The sequence below is a fragment of the Ylistrum balloti genome, unplaced genomic scaffold (genome assembly GCF_031769215.1).
Source record: "Ylistrum balloti isolate Yb309-2 unplaced genomic scaffold, AGI_CSIRO_Ybal_v1 Utg371170, whole genome shotgun sequence".
Lineage (NCBI taxonomy): Eukaryota > Metazoa > Mollusca > Bivalvia > Pectinida > Pectinidae > Ylistrum > Ylistrum balloti.
Window position 1 is genome coordinate 143,681 of NW_026782639.1, and position 24,077 is coordinate 167,757.

General features: G+C 36.0%; 1 protein-coding gene across 2 annotated transcripts in view; it reads right to left on the reverse strand.

Annotated features, from left to right (window-relative positions):
• LOC132561194 (thrombospondin type-1 domain-containing protein 7A-like) overlaps positions 1–23,681 on the reverse strand; it is a 125,603-nt gene extending 101,922 nt beyond the window's left edge. Inside the window, exon 1 of one of the 2 annotated variants that reach the window (XM_060225923.1) lies at positions 23,416–23,680. The gene's annotated coding sequence lies outside the window, so the exon portion shown is untranslated. Of the gene's footprint in view, positions 1–23,415 lie in introns of both variants that reach the window. The other variant, XM_060225922.1, reaches the window with a different exon arrangement.
• Positions 23,682–24,077: the final 396 nt, after the last annotated feature.

The window sequence follows — 24,077 nt, forward strand, 5'->3', positions numbered from 1 at the left end:
TTGTACCAACAATTTGTAACACAGAAAATAAATCAATCTTTCGCAATCCCAGTCCTAGTACTAAATAGAAAATATGAGTTTGACAACAGATGGAGGGTGGGGGTTGGGGGTAGGGGAGAGGGAATAGTGGAGGTAGGGGTATGGGAGGAACTTGTGGAGGCTCATGGAGCTAAAGGGTTGGAGAGAGATGGTAGAGGTAGGGATAAGTATGGGGGAATAATGGAGAAATATAATATTGTGAATAAGGGATGTGGGGGTGGGGGGGGGGGAGGGGATGATAGGGTTGTGGAGGATCATGGTGGAGGTTGGGAGTGGGGGATACCTTAAACAAAACTTTTAAATATTCTTGTATAATTACCGAATTATAGAAATGGGCTTTAAATGTTGTTGAGAATGCTGACTTGTCACTCAGGTCTTTGGAAGGAAATGGTGGTATGATGGATGGAAGTAACTTCTTGTTGATCTGGGTGATTAACTAGCCATGGATAAGATCAGTGTAAGTGAAAGTAGACAGTAAATATTGACACATTAGGTTTAATCTCACAAAGATAACAGATATATTTTTATCTGACATTAGGAGGGATCTCTAATGGTCTCCAGTATTACCATGTTTATAGCTATTCTCTTCAACTGTAAACAAACTTCCATCAGTCTTAGCCAATATACCATACATCAGACCGCTATAGTGTCATGTTGATGTTTCGTTAAGTGTAATCAAGTTGCATCCATTGAATTCCACTTGCACTATACCTTCATAAATCTTCACACCCACAAACTTTTATAGAGACAGAACTGTAGAAGACACAAATTCACTCCCTAGACCAATCATTACATCCATAAAGCTTTAAATAGAGACAGAACCCTAGAGGTCATGAAGGTCACTCCCTAGACCTTATACCTGCAAAGTTCTCAACAGCCTAGTCATGAAGGTCATTCCCTAAACCTTATACCTGCAAAGTTCTCAATAGAGACAGAACCCTAGAAGACACAAAGTCATTCCCTAGACCAACCTTTACAACCACAAAGTTCTCAACAGAGACAGAACCCTAGAAGTCATGAAGTCACTCCCTAGACCTTATACCTGCAAAGTTCTCAACAGAGACAGAACCCTAGAAGTCATGAAGGACCTTATACCTGCAAAGTTCTCAACAGAGACAGAACCCTAGAAGTCATGAAGGTCACTCCCTAAACCTTATATCTGCAAAGTTCTCAACAGAGACAGAACCCTAGAAGTCATGAAGTCACTCCCTAGACCTTATACCTGCAAAGTTCTCAATAGAGACAGAACCCTAGAAGTCATGAAGTCACTCCCTAGACCTTATACCTGCAAAGTTCTCAATAGAGACAGAACCCTAGAAGTCATGAAGTCACTCCCTAGACCTTATACCTGCAAAGTTCTCAACAGAGACAGAACCCTAGAGGTCATGAAGGTCACTCCCTAGACCTTATACCTGCAAAGTTCTCAACAGAGACAGAACCCTAGAAGTCATGAAGTCACTCCCTAGACCTTATACCTGCAAAGTTCTCAATAGAGACAGAACCCTAGAAGACACAAAGTCATTCCCTAGACCAACCTTTACAACCACAAAGTTCTCAATAGGGGCAGAACCCTAGAAGACACAAATTCACTCCCTAGACCAACCTTTACAGCCACAAAGTTCTCAATAGAGACAGAACCCTAGAAGACACAAAGTCATTCCCTAGACCAACCTTTACAACCACAAAGTTCTCAATAGAGACAGAACCCTAGAAGACACAAATTCACTCCCTAGACCAACCTTTACAGCCACAAAGTTCTCAATAGAGACAGAACCCTAGAAGACACAAATTCACTCCCTAGACCAACCTTTACACTCACAAAGTTCTCAATAGAGACAGAACCCTAGAGGTCATGAAGGTCACTCCCTAGACCTATCTGTATCAAGCTTTTCCTGATATCACATTGATTAAGAACGGAGGGAGAATGAAGAACATTGTTCCCAACCCTTTCTGTATGTTCAATGGCTATGTACTAGTTGCATTTCTTCAGACAATAGACAATAGGACAAAAAATATCATTACTGGAAACAAAGCCATATTTTCTACATTACAATACTGTTTCTTCTCATCATAGGAGCAACATGTTAAAGAATCAGATCTGCCAGGCAGATTGATTGGAGAACATTTCTAATGTTGGCAAACAGTCACAATAGGGTTGGAAATTTAGAGACTCTCAATATAAAAATGTTATCAACAAAAGTCACGTTAGACTGCCACTAACAGAGCAATTATGGACAGCCATTTCACTAAGCAGTCATCAGACATGCGAGTCAAACATAATGTCAGTTATTGGAATAAATCTGAGAAGAGAGAACTAGCAAACACAAGACACTTAATAAGTTGAGGAGGTTTTGTAAATGACAGATCTAATGATACAAACACATGTTATCAGTATCTAAAATGACAGCTCCTTCAGAAAGTTTTATGTCTTGTATATGCTGCACAACCCCCACACAATTCTGTAATTACCAGTAGTCTGACTAACAAGTGGTATTTAACCAGAAACCTTTAATTTGATTGATAGAATTCCAAATCTCATTTCAAACTGTTATACATAACATTTTTTCAAGTTGTTTCACTTTCCCTAAGGAACTTAATATAAGACGTCCAAGGGCCTGAATTGCTTACCTGTTCTTCAGCTTATAGAGAATTCACGACTGTGTTGGGTCAGCTCGCTATGTAAATTTCTTCAAATTTGAAAGCCTATTTTTAAAGCAAGCTATTTACAAATAAACCATGACCCAGGACCTATTGCTTGTTTAAAAAAAGAATTTTTAAGTTCTTAACCCAATTTGACCCCTGTGACCTTGACATAGGTCATTTCATTTGAACCATTTCTGTAGTCTTTCATTCCAGGATGCTACAGGCCCTATATCAGCAGCCTTGCCTTTTCATTATCTAGAAGAAATTGTTTAAAAAATTTTGATATATTTGATTCCTTGTGATCTTGAAAGTAAATCAAGGTCATTCATTTGAATAAACTTGGTAGCCCTCAATTGCAGCATGCTACAGACCTGATACCAGCACCCTAGGCTTTTTCTTTATAGGAAAGCTTGTACAAAAGAAGCACAAGCAAATAGCACACTTTGAAACAATTTAGAGTCAGATAACTTGAGACATTCAATGAATTAAACTGCTTCATACACTGTTTTGTCCTGCTAGAATTCCCTAGTAATGCTAGGGACTTAAAATATGAAGCCTCAGGGGCAACTGAAAAGAGTTCAAAGTGATCGAAACAAAAGTCAAATCTAGATGGGGAGGTGCAGAATGTTAGAAAAGTTGATGGCAGATGGATGCATGACAGGCTGATGATGGCTGATGTACAAGGCATAAACTCGCTTGCCTTTCAAGCAGGTGAGATAAAAATTAATTTTCATATTTTAAAACACTGTTTTTCTCTTTAGCTTAATAAATGTCCCATATATACTGGATATGGCAGTAAATGGATTATGAAAGATATTGCCTATTTGGTTTTCAGTGGTTAGGAATGGATTGCCCAAGCTACCATGGCCTGTACAGAGTCAGTGATCAACTTTTGTATCATAATTCTATATTACCTGTAGAATAAAAGCACAAATTTCTAGTGAAAAGTCACAAAATTTTCATAAATCAATTACTTTTGAGAGAATACTTCAAACTAAAGCAGTTTAAACACTTGTCTTTCTAAACTCTGGTAAATTATAAAGCATTGAAGTTTTTTTTAGAAGCTTCTCAAAAGATAGACATTTTGACTTTTAAGATACTAAACCAAATTGAGCTTCCAATTATTTTTTATAAATTACATCTTTAAAACAAATTCATTGATAACAAAAAAAAAAACTGTAAAATGGTGAGTTGGAAACAGTTTGTCAGGAGAGATAACGAGAAAGAGAGAGATAACACAGACTGGATACTGCCATCTTACAGGAACTACTGACATCATAAAGCACATTAGGGACGGCTGCTGCTTTACGATCACAATGTAATCTACCATCCAAAAAGTTGGAAGAATCAATATAATGCCATATTGTCCTGAGTTATTTAAAAACTAGAAGAAGATTTATTGTGTAAAACAGAAGTCACTCCTGACATAGTTCCTCTCCGATTTGGTTTTGAAGAGGAAAGAAAAAGTGATATCTGTATATTCCATTTTCTTTTTTTATTCCTTTTTCTTTCTTTGCTGATAACCTTTCAAATAAAAGCAAAGTTGAGCCCCCCCCCCCCCTCCCACCATATGAAGACAACTCAAAACAGGTTTATTTAATTAGTTTACCATTTTGAAACCTGGCCTCAGGAATGGCTCCTCCTCTTCCTAATTTGCATAACAAATGAAGAAAATTTGACATACAAACTATAACAATACAAGAAAGCTTATGAAAGTGATCTGTCCCACAATGACATCAAATGGGATGGTTTGGACGCAAAATAGCGTGACTGAAAGCAATCCATGTACCTAACATCCTAGTCTCGAGAAAAAGTTAATTCATTTTAAATTGATTTCTCAAGGTTCCAATTCCTCTATTGATGATGTAATATACGTAATCCTGAAATGGATTGAAGGACAAAATTATTTAAACTCCTCTGATTGGACTTTTATGTATCCATGGTAACAACAGATTGTAAGAAACAATTACTGTAGCATGGTGGCTTTTGGTGGAATTTGCTGTTGTTAGAAACATCAATGAGCTTACCAATATTGAAATTGTCCATCATGAGCTTTTAGGACTAGATGAAAAATTCATTTGAAACTCTAAGTGTTGAAATTGAACACACTTGTAAAGAATTTTTTTTACCGTTTTATCACTGATAAGAAGCCATCAGATGCTGAAACAGATAAAGGTAATTTTTTTTACACAAAAACTATATAGTACAGGTAGCAGTAATGATTTCCCATAGGTTTCTATGTTATGTAAAAACATACTACATATCTAATGCTAGCCTTCCCACAATCATCACAGTTTAAGCAATATGGTAAAACCATGTTTTGTTTTTCCAAAGCAATAAAATTTAAGACCTGAAAGTAATTCCCTCTGTGAAACATTATCAACTAGACATAGTTGTTAAAAAAACTCTGTACTTTCATTGTAATTCTCACTAGTGATGATAAAGAAGTATGGCTACCACTAATGATTAAATTCGAACAAAAATCAGGGATGGGTGGATGAGTGGAGTGGGGGGAGGGGAGGAATGAGGGGGGGGGGGGGGGGGGAAAGAGGAGGAAAGGAGTGAGGAGGGAGATTAGATGTAGGATAAGAGGGAAGGGTTGTTGGGTATTGTTTTATTACCTTATACTGTAAGAGAAAAGTTGATAGATGAGCTAGGTCAGTTGGCTTTGGGTCCCAGTGACGGTTGAGTTGAGCTAGGAAAGTTAGCTTGGCTTTGGGTCCCAGTGACAGGTGAGGTGAGCTAGGAAAGTTAGCTTGGCTTTGGGTCCCAGTGACAGGTGAGGTGAGCTAGGAAAGTTAGCTTGGCTTTGGGTCCCAGTGATGGGTGAGGTAACCTAGGAAAGTTAGCTTGGCTTTGGGTCCCAGTAATGGGTGAAGTGAGCTAGGTGGGTGGGCCTAGCTTTGGATAAAGCATTCTTTACTAAAAGTCAACCTGTAAAATCTGACTGACTGATGGGACTTAACATCCTGGTTATAACCTCAACCAGGATACCAAATGTGCACAGTCTGTTATAGCCCTGTTTAAGACAGTAACTTCTCATACGACTGGACAAATATGTCACAGTTCAGTTGGCTGGTAATGATTGCATGATTTAACACACTTGTGGAACAAACTTCCCATCTGTTTTCTGACTAACTTCTAATTTGAATTATTACACAAAAGCCATGTCCATTGGTTAATAACCCATACCGGAACCAGGTTGTCAAGGTCATGTTGAGTGGTCAATAACCTACACATATGTAACAGGAATGTCTGCAAGGTCAAGGTCAGAGTACTGGTTTGCCGGGTAAAACACTAATTGCACACCTTGAGCAGACCTATCAAAACATGTGAGAATGCCAACCAAACAACCAATTTGATTAGTTAATGACCCTTGTATCAGGGAAGTTGATTGGTTGACCAGAGGTAACCTGTCAAAACATGATGCGAACATACCCAATTTATGTTAAAGTACATACATATAATGCCAAAATATCCAGCCAACCTTGCAATGTGAGCTCTGATTGGCCAGACTCTGTTAACCAAATCAGTCAAAGAATCACCAGGCAACTCAATAGAACACTGACAAAATATTATATCAGATTTTGTTACATAGTTTGTTTACAACCCAAAGATATTGATAAGAACCTAGGAAAAAAAACACAAACTTATCTAAAAATTATGCATATATGTTGTATCTCTAAGAAGTAAGATCACACACATGCGAGCATGTCAATCAACAGGTTTCCTTTCCGTGTGATACAGAGTTTCCAAATGTAACCAATTTTCTGAGAAATTCAAACAGTAGCTTTATGTGATAAATAAAATGTTTATTGTTCAAGCAACACAAACTTACTGTGTGAAATATTATGAGTCAGTTTGAGTACTTAGAAAGGAATTAAACTAAATCACACATGTTTATATTTACAAACCATGTTCAGTGAATTTCATTATTTTCTATCATATCATTGGAACCAACATCATATAAAACCAATATTTACAAGACTACAGTAACCATGATGATCTTATTTTTCATCTCAGAACATGAATGCCAGACAGAATGGAATCTCCCTGGCACGATCTTTCAAACTCTTGATGACAGTGCTGACACACGTTCCCTTTACAAAACAGAATCTCCAGAGCTGGATCTTTCAAACTCTTGATGACAGTGCTGACACAGATTCCATTTACAGGCAAAATGTAATCTCCAGAGCTGGATCATGTAAACCCTTCATGACAGTACTGATATAGGTTCCCTTTGATCAGAAGGTACATTCTTTTTGAGGTTTACAAACATGGTGAATACTTGGGGTGTGGAGGAGAGAGAGTCAAGTTATATTTTATTGTCAACAGAGACTTTGACACTTACTAAAAAAAACTTGGTGTCAAGATTTAAAAGTTGTATTGTTGAGCAAGTAGGAAATTACATTCTAAAACTGTTTTCCCAGGGTATCTGAAACTAAAAACAACTTTATCATTGTTGAAATTTACATTTACTAGATAAGTGATGTATGCATACATACACTATGTAATCTTCAATAACTGTATCTCCTATGTCATATGAAATCTGTCATTGATCTACAGCACACTGGAATACTCGTAAAACTGATATATGGACACAAATATATATACATCTATTTCTGTGATAAACTTTATCACAAAGTCATAAAATGGAAACAGAAAAACAGCATTAAGAGAAATTGTTTTATTCATTCTCATAAACAGTATAACTTACGACATTTAAAGTTTAATGACAGAATATGTTGTCATGATCAATACTACAGATATACTATTAATCAACAACAATAACAGCCTCCGCGAGTCTAACGATTATAGCATCTGTTTCACAACGTCAGTTGATCTTATACTTTGTTTACAGTCCAAGCGGTCAAGGTGTTGATGGATAATATCCAGTTGTCAGTAAATGTTACCTAATAATCAGATCATTGTCATGTGAGTAGTACCAGATATATGTTGTCTTGTTGTTAGTATAAACACCTGATTGTCAGTAGAATTTTGCCTGTGTGTCTTAAGCAAATTTCACCTAGTCTTCAGTATATATCACCTTGTCTTCAACATATATGACCTTGTCTCCAACATATATCACCTTGCCTCCAACATATATCACCTTGTCATCAACATAAATCACCTTGTCATCAACACATAAGACCTTGTCTTCATTATATATCACCTTGTCATCAACATATATCACCTTGTCTATAACATATATGACCTTGTCTCCAACATATATCACCTTGTCTTCCACATAAACCACCTTGTCTTCAACATATATCACCTTGTTATCAACATATATCACCTTGCCTTCGACATATATCACCTTGTCATCAACATATATCACCTTGTCTTCAGTATATATCACCTTGTCATCAACATATATCACCTTGTCTTCAACATATATCACCTTGTCTTCAACACATATCACCTTGTCATCAACATATATCACCTGGTCTTCAACTTATATCACCTTGTCTTCAACACATATCACCTTGTCATCAACATATATCACCTTGTTTTCAACATATATCACCTTGTCTTCAACACATATCACCTTGTCTTCAATATATATGACATTGTCTTCAACATATATCACCTTGTCTTTAACATGTCAAATGGTACAGAATAGCTAGGCATCCTGATACAATTGTCTTGTCACATGGTTCAGAGGAGCTGGGAAACCTGACACAGTTGTCTTGTCACATTGTACAGAGTAGCTGAGAAGGCTGATACAATTGTCTTGTCACATGGTACAGAGTAGCTGAGAAGGCAGATACAATTGTCTTGTCACATGATACAGAGTAGCAAGGAAGCCTGATACAATTGTCTTGTCACATGGTACAGAGTAGCTGAGAAGGCTGAAACAATTGTCTGTCTTTATGTAATGAGATGACAACAATGTGGAGTGCTGGAGACTGTCACACCTCAGTCCCTTACATCAACAGCAGTGTCCCTTCTCCATTACGTTAGGCTGTAATACCATAATATCGCCGTAACGAGAACTTCTCCAATACTGCTTTAAAAGGGTTTGTATTGAGTTGGTTGAAGTGCAGTACATTAATTTGATTTAAAATACATAGCTGCCAAGGGTACAATAATAATTGATGAGATGCCATTGAAATTTAAATAGTTAGAGATATTGTACCACTTAAGAGGTGCAAAACTCCATTTTGGGATGGAGAACAAAGTCTTGAGTTGTCTACAGTGCTACATAACATGACAGAGATGACATTTTATCATCATCCTGACATGAACTGATCTCAAAGTTCTGACAGAATAGTGACACTGGACCTCAATCGTAAAACCTGACATTAAACTATTGTTACAGAAACTATATACACCTCACAGACGAACCCCAATATCAGGGATTCTTGCATAACAATACTTAGGATTTAAATCTGATTTAACATCAGTAACAGTTAATGCTGGCAGACCTTTGGAAGGATGCCTGACATGTTTGTAAGCTGAGATATTTATCAAAGCTGACTTTTATGTGAGGTTCAGTTTCCATTGTTGAAGTGGCCCTTGAATTACGACCTCTGAAACTCTGTGAATTCTGGAAAAATTTGTTCGAATAGATAAGGGGAAAAAAACAGAAAATTAAACCAATATTTTTATTTGAAGTGTTTTAAACTCAGTATCCCTGCCATTACAATGGCAGACTATTTGAACTGTCCTAGTACACTTTCCTGAATATCATTTGGCCGGGCAACTTTAGATAATTCTATATGCAGTAACTATACTTGCTTACTTCAAATAGCAAGCCTCTGGTACTTCTATTGTTTTATATACTAAATATCAAAGCAGCTGGCACTCAGACATGCTGCTATGCAGCCTTATACAGAATAATGTTTGGTCCTGTACAAAATATATCCTCCAACTTTATACTGAAGTTGCTGTGTTGAGATATATAACTGTGTTGTACAAAACACACTAAACTTTTGACATCCTTTTTGTATTAAACCACAGAGAAATGTTTATAACTAGTACAGGAGAACCTCATGTACAATGTTTACACTCGAGTTGGTATAGCCACATGATGCCCAGCCATCAATGTCCACTGCAGCTGCATTTACGAGGTGATGAACCCATGTGTTAGCCTGAATGGAATCCCTATGGTATATGATAATACCGGCCATTTAACTGTATATTTATCATCTTCCTTGGTGGCATGGGAATCAGCTGACCATGGTCAAATTTTGGTCAGTTTTTATCAGCAGCTGAGATGCTTCTACACTTTTATCCAAGTTTTTAGCACCTACCACAACAAACACTCCTACAGCCCATCAACAGTACTTTTGTTAGTCACTCTTGTCAACTTTACATCTCAAAATTGTTATAGTTTCACATGTTCATAGAGGATCACAAATTGATCAGTTTAAACATATATAATTTACAGAAGAGAAGTAGACACTTTTAATGGATACTTTAAACACTAACACCATGAAACTTGGGCTTAGGAATAGTTAAGAGTTGACTCTACGACATTTACAGTAGTTTTAAGTGTTCACACCTGGGTTGGTTTAGTAGAAAGTTCTATCTCCTCCTTATTATACACTACTGCAAGAAATACCATGAAACAACAATGAAACATTGATGTGTATACTGTTATGCCTTCCCTAATACCATCTCTAACAAGTCTGATAAAGAAAGGTTGTCACTAAATACTGATGAAGTATGTTGAATGTGTGACAAAGTTCTCTAGAATTATAGGATAAGACACCTATAAGTAACCCTCTGTAACAGCCATTAAAGAATCTTATCCCATGGGTTGTGATTTGTTGTAATCTACAATTTGCTGGTATTAATGATCTTGCAGATATATCTTTACTGAATGTTACACAATGATAAAAAATCTCTAAACACAAGCTTCAACCCCTATGAAAGACCAAAAGATTAACTTTATCATCAGCTAATTAAACCAGCCATCTAAACTGCCATGATTTCCCAAGTCAATTTCCACTGTTATTTTAATCAGTTGATCCACAGCAGTAGTGAAAACAGCAGGATTAGCTCTGTCAGTCAGTGCACTCCTCTGTCCTAGTGTTGCGAGACATGAACCACCATGTAACAAAGGCAGTGGTATTTTCATATTTTCAGATCAAACAATTGTGAATATGAGAGTGAAGGAATTCTACCATAACATTGCATCACACAGCAGCCAATAGTGGTTACTTCAACAAAAGAAGAAATAGATCCTTTTAACAAAGCTTTGTCACATTGACCAGGACTGCATAAGTTCAGTGGATGGATCATCAAACTATAAAACCTCAAGTTTAGAAACTTGTCATGTGGTTCGACCCTACCTACAGTGATCTGTTTCTGGAAAAGTGGAGATCACAGACCACCCTGTGTTGTAGCAGTTATTGAGCACATTTTTTGTTACAGTTTCTGTGGATAGTTTGTGGCAGGCATCATCCTAGGCTCGGTTATAACAGGAACAAGGACGTTAAGCCCCAAAAAAGAAAAAAGAAAAAGTGGCTGGCCTCCTACATGTTGTTTAGTGATGCAGTGACCAGCTTCATCATACTACAAGAAGAATCTGCCCTAAAATGACCCTTTCAGTGTCCCCAGCTCACTTGATTTTATCAGGTCAACCTGATATTGGCCATATATGACCTGCTTCAATTGTCAAATAAACATTTATCAGTTTAAATGAACGCAACAACAACAAATAATTTATTTCAGTTTGAGCTGCAATGCTGACTTCCCTAATGGAACTGATCATTGCAGTCAATCTATTTGACAGTCTCTGTTGAGACCGCGTCGCCCATACCTCCCCACGGTGGCCCACCTATAGATATCTCTTCTCGCAAAACAGATCATGAGCTATCACAATGTCAACTTAAATGCCTTTTTTTAGAAGGATCTTCAACATTTTTAATTCAACAGATAATACCCCTAGATACCTAAATCTACACGATGTTCGCTCTTTAATGATGTCTCTTTGGCTTTTGTGTCATGATTGCATGAACGTTTAATGCCACAGGGAATTGTGTTGGCAAGTCTGAGGATTATATACTTAGTACTTGTTGTGTTGGAGGAAAACATAAATCCATAGATATTGTAGACAATGAAAATGTTCTTATGTCTGAGATATTTATTTTCTGTCAGCAGACATGATACCACATTGATGAGATGCCATTATCTGAATATTTTGAACCGTTGCAGTATAAACCAATTTGTCTCATGTTCGTGACTAACACTGAGGCTTGAGTTTTACTAATTTTTGCCAAAGTGAAGCTGCAGTCTTATTGACCATTCCTAAAGTGAGGCTGCATTTTTGCTGACCAATGCATAAGGAAGGATAAAATTTGTTTAACCTTTGCCAAAGTGTGTTCATGAGAATAAAGTTAAACTGACTGCTGCAATAGTGAGCTGATTGACTGTCCGTTAGAGTGAGTCTGTAGTCTTACTCATTTTCAGTACAAACAATACAAGTTGTGTATACCCTAAGTTCTTTAAAATTAAAAAAAAAATAAAAAATTGTGACACCATCATCTCATTTACTAATAACGAAGTCTACATCTATTAACAAAAGTCCCTTTTATAATATTTGCATTTAATCAAGGTCATGAAAAAGTTATAAATTTGTTATTTCATCAAGGTCACTAACAAGCTTGTAAAATATTAAATTTTATCATTCACTTTCCTTTACTACATAGCAAATCAGAAGTACTCACTAAAGAAAATGAAGACATTTTGAGATTTTCTGGGTGTAAGCCAACATATGGATATAAAACAGTATTGGTATGTATCCATTAGCATGCAAATAACACAGCTGAGCACAACACTGTGTAAAACACTCAAATTTTTTTATTGAACTTTGGGGAGCATATATTCAGAATTAAGTGGCTCTTTTTTGAGCTTGAAGAAGAAATTTGTTGATAATTTCTTAAATACCATCTGATCTCTAACATTATGTGATTTATCAATAAAAACCTTGTCTAGCACTTCTGAGAGCAAGTATGGAATTCCATCCATAAAACTTTAAAAATGGGTCAATTAATAGAGTGTACATGTGGTCTGCACTAGCTGAAGCACATCATAAGTACTTCAATGTTTTTGTAAGGAATGAGTGAACCAGTTATTGTACAGGTCTATTACAAGCTCAGTTCCATGGAATGCTACAATCATACAAGCAACTTCTTGTACGAGTGAGAATAGTAACTTCCTGTAGTGATGAGAATAGCAACTTCTTGTAGTGGTGAGAATGGTAACTTCCTGTAGAGGTGAGAATGGTAACTTCCTGTAGTGGTGGGAATGGTAACTTCCTGTAGTGGTGGGAATAATAACTTCCTGTAGTGGTAAGAATGGTAACTTCCTGTAGTGGTAAGAATGGTAACTTCCTGTTGTGGTGGGAATGGTAACTTCCTGTAGTGGTGGGAATGGTAACTTCCTGTAGTGGTGAGAATGGTAACTTCCTGTAGTGGTGAGAATGGTAACTTCCTGTAGAGGTGAGAATGGTAACTTCCTGTAGTGGTGAGAATGGTAACTTCCTGTAGTGGTAAGAATGGTAACTTATTGTAGTAATGAGAATGGTGACTTCCTGTAGTGGTGGGAATGGTGACTTCCTGTATTGGTGAGAATGGAAACTTCCTGTAGTGGTGAGAATGGTAACTTCCTGTAGTGGTGAGAATGGTAACTTCCTGTAATGATGAGAATGGTAACTTCCTGTATTGGTGAGGATGGCAACTTCCTGTTATGGTGAGGATGTAACTTTCTGTAATGGTGAAAATGGTAACTTCTTGTAGTGGTGGGAATGGTAACTTCCTGTAGAGCTGAGTATAGTAGCCTTCTTCAGGATAAACAACATAGTGATGTCGAAGAATGCTGACATTGTGGAAAATCTTTGAGAAACAAATGTATATTTGTAAGCTTTCTATTTCACAACAGATCTGTTGAATGAAAGAAATGTGTAATCTCTTGATAATGACAATAACATCACAAAAAGAAAAAAAGAAGAATTGAAAGACACACTGAAGAACTAACTATAGCAGTGAGAATATGGCAGCGAGAATGGCTGAAACAAACGAAGGATTTGTCATTACAGTGGTATAATCCGAGTTCCAAACAATAGGATTGTACATCACAAACATGAGAGTTAAAAAAGATCATTTGTCAAAAATGACAAGGAAATAGCACAAGGAAGGAAAAGTGTGTTTCTGTACTGACAGAGATAGGATAACAATGTAGATTCTCAACCTTCTCCAAACACATGGAATTGTGTTACAACCACTTAAAACATCAACCCTGTACATCATGATGTTAACATTTGGAACAAAAACAAGCATGCCGTTTCAAGATGACAAAGCATTCAAAGTTCAATATCAAAGGAGAGAAGATATATTCCAAACAAGCCAATCTCACAGACTACGATCTGTATATGGTGCATTTACGAACAAATGTCTTTTTACTGAAGTCTGAGGCGTTTTACATAATGTTCGATGATATCACAATTTGTTTTAAAGTTTTTCATAAATCACACTTGTACCTTTGATCACGCAAAGTAACGTATGATAAATAGGAAATCTCACACCTCTTTATAAAGACTCAATGAAGGGTGTATACATCAAATCAACTGTGATTGGTCGATAAATCCAATTTACAGGTGTTATAAAGATTTTGATTCGTTGATAAGATGCCAAGAGTCAAATTCCGTCTAAAAGGCCACCATGCCGTTAAGTTTTTTTCAAAGTAGTTGGTGTAAATTTGAGTTCTTAAAACATCTAATGCATCCATCTTTCTGCAGGCATGTATACTACTTCTGGAAACTAATATGTTTTAAATGATTTACCTAAAGCACACATTTATAATTCCTAAATACTATTTGAACCTAATGGCACTGTAATGTTATGGCAAGGCAACCCATATTTTACATATTCTGCCAAACGGAAGAATCAAAATATCAAAAAGCACATCTTAAAATTGATTTTAAAGGAAAAGTATACATAGACAAGAAAAATCATGTCGGCTGCAGAGGCTGCTCTGAATATTAACAACTCTACGTATTTGGAATGGAGACTAGATATAACTGTTGGATAACCTACATTTCAATATGAATTCTAAATTTAATTGTTTAAAAAACAAAACATAATCAATACTTTTGAAAATATAACTAGATTATATCAAATATAGATGGCTTCAATCAAAACAAATTTGTTGAATGTAAAAGTTTGCCTAAAGAATGTCTATACGTGTTCTTGAAGCTTAGCATTTTCAAAGTGGGCAGTTCATCCCATAGAAAATAGAAATAATAAAAAAATAGCATTGCATTAAATTCTGAGATGCAGATGTTAGTAGCCACTGTATTAACACTGGAGTCGGCTTTTGTACTGCGTTCCATCCACTAGATCAACTCCCGGGTCATTTGAATGTTTCAATAATTTGACCCCTTTGACCTTGAATATGGATCAAGGTCATTTCTTAAGGTCTATAAGTTATTGAAAAAAAAGTGGCCAGATGGACAGATGCTGTACCTTCCAACCAAGTGATCTATAAAATTATGATATAGGCTTAGAGCACTGTTGTTTATGTATTTACGTATAGTGAAGGTTTCTTTAACACATTATATGATCCCTACTTGGTAATTTCCAGCACCAGTTTTCTCATTTACAGCCAATATATATAAATGTGAAACCAATTCTAGTTGTGTAAAGGAAATTGTTATCTTGAATTTTTTACTGTGATAAGTTATTCTCTCGGCCTGTATCGTTCTGTATTCTCCGCAACAAAGTCACATCAGCCAATGAAATAACGATCTACGCCACCCCTACTCAAGCTTTAATTCACCACGCCTAAAGTGATTCCAAATATTACTTCTTCATTTGAAGTTGAAGTGTATTTCTACATGAAATATATAACTAGTTTTCTTGCAGGCATTAAAATTAATGTCTTTTTTATTTTACTGTCAAAGATATCATTCCTGTAGCTGTTGAAATGTATAAAGCGTTACACGTCTCTATATTATCAAGTTTGTGAGAGAATAAAAACAATTGTGAATAATTTCTTGTGTTATCAAAAATCCTAGCACAGCAGATCCTCATTTCTGAATATCAGTAGTTCTATCGGCTATTAAAATCAAAAGCCCTTTTTCTACACATTAAAATAAATTTTAAACACATTTCTATATCATTACATACCAATGATCTGATTCAAATTTGCAGCATGTGTGGGAGTAAGGAAAGGCACTCAAGAGAGCCATTGTTTGTAGGAGTATAAAACAATGTGAATCAGTACAGTTCTATAGTGATAACATGAAACAAGGATAAAGGATTGCTCACATCAGAGTAAAAAAATATCTTTGACTTTAACCTCCCATGTCTTACCTAAGTAACAGACTTATATACATAACCATAAACAAAACCATTATGAAGATAAATACCTGAAGTTCAGAATTGCCTACCCTTGTCTGCCTATTCTGATGATGGTTTTAAATTCCTTGATCCTGTTTACTTATCCTGTTGGTGGTCCCTAACCGTCTAAATTAGAGAAGGTACCCCAGTGTTGGTAAGCCTAGATGTCCCAGTTGCCTTGTTTACCTATTCTGTTGGTGGTTATTAACTCTCTGTAATACAGATGGTACCAAGGTATAGGTAAATCTAGGTGTCCTAATTTTCTTGTTTATCTATTCTGTCGGTTGTCCTTAACTAAGTAAAGATGGTACCCAGGTGTTGGTAAATCTAGGTGTTCCACTTGCCTTGTTTATCTATTCTGTCGGTGGTCCTTAACTCTCTGAAGTAGACATAGTACCCAGGTGTAGGTAAATCTAGGCGTTCCACTCGCCTTGTTTATCTATTCTGTAGGTTGTTCTCAACTGTCTGAAGTAGAGATGGTACCCAGGTGTTGGTAAATCTAGGTGTTCCACTTGCCCTGTTTATCTATTCTGTCGGTGGTCCTTAACTCTCTGAAGTAGAGATGGTACCCAGGTGTTGGTAAATCTAGGCGTTCCACTTGCCTTGTTTATCTATTCTGTAGGTTGTTCTCAACTGTCTGAAGTAGAGATGGTACCCAGGTGTTGGTAAATCTAGGTGTTCCACTTGCCCTGTTTATCTATTCTGTAGGTTGTTCTTAACTCTCTGAAGTAGAGATGGTACCCAGGTGTTGGTAAATCTAGGTGTTCCACTTGCCTTGTTTATCTATTCTGTTGGTTGTCCTTAACTAAGTAAAGATGGTACTCAGGTGTTGGTAAATCTAGGCGTTCCACTTGCCTTGTTTATCTATTCTGTCGGTGGTCCTTTACTCTCTGAAGCAGAGATGGTACCCAGGTGTAGGTAAGTCACATTTGATCTATTAACCCCTGTTGAGTTTTAAAGTGGAGAACCTGACTGTTGTGGAATTACAGGATAAGGTTATAAGAAATTTCAGTCTCCTGGGAGTTCCTGATGGACGGTTATTGTGACATTTGACCTGGCATTCTTGTTGTCTTATAATCTGAAGATTACACGTCACACTAACAGGCTTTTCGTGTTATTTTTTGGTAAGACAGAGAGATAATTATGGATGAATAGAAGCAAGGAAATATCAAAGAGAATGCTAACTATTACATTCAACAGTGATGTCAATTTTTTTTCTGTAGACTACGTTTCCTACATCATACAAGTCAAACAGAGGTGATCTGCATCCTTTTATGCTTCAAATCACTCAAGATATTGCTCCTTTTTCTCCCAGGATACACTATAGTGCACTCCCAAAGCTAAATTCCGGAGGGGGAACTAAGTCTGGAGGATTATGTTGTCACAGGCCGAGTGGATAAGCACCTTTCTTGAGAGGAAAATCTGGCAGAAGCCTGATAAAAACCAGCACCAAACACTCAAACAAAATTGATGCTCAACTTTTTGTAAGCTATTATATAACAAGTAGTTGTAGGGAGTGTAATGTTACACTTAAGAAGATATTTGAGTTAAATTTTGGCTATGTCTTATAGTAAAACAGGCATTGAAAAGGGATCCGTCACTCTAAGGGATTTAAACAGAAATTGCTGCAAAAACAAAGCACCTATCATGTTCTATGCAAATAGACATTAAGATACAAAGTAGTGCTATATCCTAGTAATTTAGTTAAAATAATAGTATCTTGGTACATAAATTTCAAATCTACTGTAAAACAGCCTCCACAAATACTGTTGTGCATTCATTTGAATGAGATGCTGGAGCCATTCAAGTTAGATATAGTAAATTTATTTTACAAAAATAGGGTATATATCTATCATTCTTATTGGCTCAGTTAAAAATATGCAGTAGAATTTTACAGAACTCATTAGGCAAGAAAATAAATAAGAAAAAATTAAATTTAGTATACTACATTTATATAGACAGAAAAAAAATAAATAAGAATAGAAAAGTCCTCACCCTCTCATCTTCTTCCTCCTTAACATATTATACTTCTCTTTGTCACAAAAATATACAGTCCCCATCCCTTAAGTTCTTTACCATAATCATTTACTACCCCTCCACCCAGAGGAACTTTGTGTTATACTGATCACTTTCAAGGATTGTTTACTACATTTATATCACTTTACCAACACTATATCAAAACAATATCAGACACACTCCCCTGGCTCTTACATAACTTTTTGCTGAAAATTTCAAACCTCACTCTCCTAAAACAGAATTGCCCCAACCCTTTCTTTACCATATTTATATCAAACCCTCCTTACAAAACAGTATAGCCTCAACCCCATAACTCTTCACCATATTTGTACTAACCCCTTCCTTATGAAACAGCCCCCAACTCCCTATTCTGTAACCATATTTATTTCCCCCTCCCCTGCCAACTCGTAATCATTTACAATATTTACACTTAATTCCACCCAGAGGAAGCTTTGTGTTCAATTGAAACTGATCACTTTCAAGGATTGTTTACTATTTCATATCACTTTACCAACACTATATCTAAATACAAACATTCAGACACACTCCTGCCTGGCTTTTACTTCAAGGCTTTCTTGCTGTGAAAAGAAATTGTGAAAATTTCAACATTCAATCAAAATTAATATTTCAACTGAAATTTACAGTCACGTTTTAGGTTTTAAAAGATTCAACTGTGGAACTTCTTAGCCCCTCATCAACACATTGAAATATCATGAATATATTCCTTTAACAGTACATACACTGTCATCACCTATCCCTAAAGGCAGTCCAGCAGACTCCTACCAGCACTGTTAATTCTTTTTTCTTCAACTTTGTGTGCAAAGCTAAAACATTGCTGACATCTAGTCTCGATGTTTGAAATTTGTTTCCACTTAAATATCACTAAACTATAGAACAATTCAACATATTGTCTAGAGTGCTACTTTATTCCTCATTTTAAAAATAATCTCGTTAAAATTAATTGGTCTCAACCTGACTACTGGCTAGTCTCCTCTTTGTATTTGGCTTCTCATTTACTACTGGTTAGTCTTCCCTTTCAGTGGACTTCTCCTTGACTACTGGTTTGTCTCCCCTTTTGAGTTGACTTCTCCTTGACAACTGGTTTGTCTCCCCTTTAGAGTTGACTTCTCCTTGACAACTGGTTTGTCTCCCCTTTTGAGTTGACTTCTCCTTGACAACTGGTTTGTTTCTCTCTTTGAGTTGACTTCTCCTTGACTACTGGTTTGTCTCCCCTTTTGAGTTGACTTCTCCTTGACTACTGGTTTTCTCCCCTTTAGAGTTGACTTCTCCTTGACTACTGGTTTTCTCCCCTTTAGAGTTGACTTCTCCTTGACTACTGGTTTGTCTCCCCTTTAGAGTTGACTACTCCTTGACTACTGGTTTGTCTCCCCTTTAGAGTTGACTTCTCCTTGACTGCTGGTTTGTCTCCCCTTTTGAGTTGACTTCTCCTTGACTACTGGTTTGTCTCCCCTTTAGAGTTGACTTCTCCTTGACTACTGGTTTGTCTCCCCTTTTGTGTTGACTTCTCCTTGACTACTGGTTTGTCTCCCCTTTTGAGTTGACTACTCCTTGACTACTGGTTTGTCTCCCCTTTAGAGTTGACTACTCCTTGACTACTGGTTTATCTCCCCTTTAGAGTTGACTACTCCTTGACTACTGGTTTGTCTCCCCTTTAGAGTTGACTTCTCCTTGACTACTGGTTTGTCTCCCCTTTAGAGTTGACTTCTCCTTGACTACTGGTTTGTCTCCCCTTTCAGTTGACTTCTCCTTGACAGTGTTTATAGATTGCCATTTGGATTTTCATTAGCTGTTTAAAACATGACATTGTTAGTCAATCTCTGCCACTATCATATACTTGTTGGACTTTGCTTCCTCCTGCCTCCAGCTATTATCATGTTTCCTTCAACATGTCTTCTCAAAGACAACTGTTGTTTTTTGCTCTTTAGTAAAACACTTAATTTCTTAACTAAAACATCATCTGTCTATATGTACTGTCCTTGGCCCCATTTATCATTACAGCTGGCTCCAGTACATTTTAGTGGGCATGTCTACCTAGTCACCTTAGTGCAGTGATGAACACCTGGAGAAGGGTGGACCATTACTACCACAGCTGGAACACATAGTAGTTCAGGCATTCTTGTCATATTCTATTGGTAATTTCCTGTCCTGAGATATCAAGGAAAAGTTAATGTGTTTCTATATAGAAAATGCCTTCCGAGAAGGGAACCATTATGTCACTTACTCCATTAATATACTCAACTTTCTTTTTTCCTTGCCAAAGCATGTATATCCTCTCTCCGTCCAATGCTTACATCAATTTCTCTTCCTCCCCACAAACAGAATAACATTCTCCTACCCCCATCCCCCCACATCCCCCACCAAACTTACCATACTTCCAGTCTACCAAGCCTGTTTACCTACCTACCATGGTAATAATTGGTGTATGGACTAAAGAATGATTACCTACCCTGATGTGTGTATATATAGACTGTGTGTCACTCAGGTAAATTCCTAGAGCCACAGAGACAGCATTCCAGGCAATAACAAAGATCATTAGCAGTGTCTTTCATTCCATCATGACGTAGCAAAGATCATCAGAAGGTTTTTATAATCTATTATGACGTAACACAGATCATCAGCAGGGTCTTTTATTCTATCATGACATAACATAGATCGTCATAAGGGTCTTTTAATCTATCATGACATAACACAGATCATCAGCAGGGTCCTTTAATCTATCATGACATCTTTTGTTTAAAAACATGTGCAATATTATACATAAATACTTTGGTGATGTTGGATAATGATTTTCTTCACTGGAACATTAACAAAGATTGTTACCTTTTAAGTATTTCAAATCATTTAACAGATTGGAAAAATTAGATTCATAGGGAATCCAATTCATTCCTTCAAGCCAAACCATCAAAATAGCTTTCAGACCATGTAGTACCCATAAACATTTGGTGTACCATAATATGAAGCACAGAGAGAATGATAATAATATTTGTTAGTAATTCAGAAATAAGATTGTATAGAAATCGACAGATAGACATCCAAAAGATATGTAAATAACTAACAATTTACATCTTTGTTAACCTCAGCCTTCACCAAGTTCAGTAACCATACATTTGACATAATTACAAAAGACGTTGTTCAAAAGAGAAAACAAAATGCCTTTCTACCTTTTGTATCTGATATCAAAAGCTAGCACTTGCATGCTGGGTTACTAAGACAGGCCTGTTTTATTACGGTAACTACAGGAATGTTCTATCACATGTAGGCATTACATTGTGTGGTTTGATCCCCATACTTCTGCCAAACATCTCCTAACCTCAGAGCAATGGTAGACACATGTGACAGACATACAATCAAACGACCATCCCAACCATGGCGTCTTAGAACAAAAGGCCCATCAGACCTGTAGGTACTTTTTAGTACAACTGTGGCTTACGATCAATCACATTATACAAGATCATAACCAACAGGATTTCGACCATATTTCATAGAAACATTTGTCAAATTCTGTACATTGTCTTAATTTTCAAACATTTTCATAATTTTTTTTCAATGTTTTCAGGAAGAAAATGTATGAAATTTTAGATATCAATTTTCAACTGCAACTAATAAAACTAGCTTTCCTAGGATTGGTCATAACTTAATATTCCAGTGTTTGTGACTGTAGAGTATATCTAAAATTACACTTAATTGTTGTAATGCAACGTGACTAACAATGCTATCAACTAGAACACTGACCCATCATGAATGCACTGCCAAACAATATAAATAGACACTGTGTGTATTATACAACCATCCAAACCTGGGATAAATATACTCTATCTATTTTTTGTAAATTTATATAGGTATAATTTTGTTATGTTTTAAAATGTGTTCAGAATGTGAACAAATGAATTTGTAAACTGTTTTGACTTATTTTTAACAAATTCCAATTTGTTGGTACATAGTAACAGGATCAGAGTTTTCTTAAATTATCTATACCGTGGTAGGTGTATAAAGAGATAAAAAAAAAAAAAAAAAAATTACTTACTTACTTACCTTTACAATTTATAGACATATCTAATAAGGATTATAATCTCTTATTATCTCACTGGATGTTTAAAATACAGTCAAGTTATCTCATTTAAGTTTTGAAAAAAATATGATTGCACTGAATAAACTTCTGAAGTATTTACTAGGATCGATATTGCCTTAGTAAAAACAAATAGGCCTTGAATTCATAATAACATTTCAAAATGATTTGAATTCTGATAAATTTATTTTTAAATTGATATTTAGGTGCATACATACTTGCTTTACCTTGAATTGATCTGAATATCTGGCTACAGAAATTATCAATCTCACATAGACCTCGATGAAATAATCAGCTGCTGTGGGTCACTTCTTGTTACACAAAACATTTTCCTAAAAATCTGACTGTTGATTGAATTTCAGCATCAGAATTTGATCTACGATTACAAAGACACAGAAACCATCAACCAATCAGAGTGTATATTACATTAACTAAGCTAAATATTTTAACAGAAATTTATATCCCAGATTTTATCTTTGTAAATCTATACAAATAAAACATTTTACAGACACTGATATATTGATCTGTGTTAAAATATTGGAACATATCGTCTTTCCCCATGTTAAAGTACAGAGTAAGGTCAGTTTTTCGCTTCAACGTTCAGCCCTAATTTCTTCCCCCTGAGCTTTGACGTTGCCTTATCCATAACACTTAGTTAAAATGCCTTATATTATGATTAAAACCTAATAGACAATAGGATGTCAAGTCTATTACATCTATCTATTTCTTTTTCAAGTCTGGGTTTACTTGTAGTGTGGTGATCATGTTTCCAGCTAGTTTAGACACTCGCTGCCTTTCTGCAAGTTACTAGATCCCTGCTGATTCAGCTCTAAGGTAAAATGGTGAACTATATATCTATAGAAAAAATTGGAATGAAATTCCATGTGTACGGTAATATTTAATCTCTTTATAACATTATCACATGAAAACTTCTAACAGTATTTGGAAACCACACAAAGTTATCTGGAAATAAATCTAGTGCATGTGATACCAGAGTTTGAATTGGAAACTGATGTGGAAGGTGATATTGGTGCATAAATAGTTCACACACCACTTCTTGTACCCGATATTTGTATATTCTGGAAACTTCTGAAAATCCAACAACAATAAAGAAAATTAACACTTACCTGAATGGCAGATATAGGATAACTGCATTATATAGACAATTGAAGATGAAATGTGAGGTAAATCTTTGGAGTTTTAAATTGAATCTCATCAAAAGCATAACACAGAGCTTTCTATGGAGTAGAATAATGAAATATGTCTGGATAAACTTACCTCAACAAACGTTAGCAATTTTCTCCGTATAATCCTCAATGATAGGAGATTGTTGTTATGTAAAATCCACAGAACGGTGCTCCATAACACAAAAAAAAGAAATACTATTCACACGTTTCAAAACTCCTTTTTTGTCGCACACTGAATCTTAATCAACTATAAACACAAAAAAGTTCACAAATTCAGCACCATAAATCCAGCTCTGTTGACACGTACGTGTGGAGTTATTGTTGTGAGCAGTTGTCCTGCTTGACTGATGAGTAGACTCTGTAAGACAAGAGAGAAAAGTTAGCAGGGTACTGCGTCTGACTGACAGATACATACAATTAATGATAAGTATATATACACAACTACATCATACACATTACACAATTATACACTGCTACTGAGGTTTACACATGGATTCATCAACCCTAGAAATTTATATCAACCTATAAAGGTTATTGAACTTTATAGCACATGTATTGACTAAAGCTAAAGGCAACAGTTGTTTTTTTCTTTTTTTATAGCTTGATATCTATGACAAAGAGATGTTATTCAGTCACAACTGTCATTCTAATTTTAGTTTATGAAAAGTCATACCGACATGGATCAAGGTCAAAACAATTTTTTAATAAATCAGGTGACTATTCCATATCGTTATAAATATATACGTCCTTTAT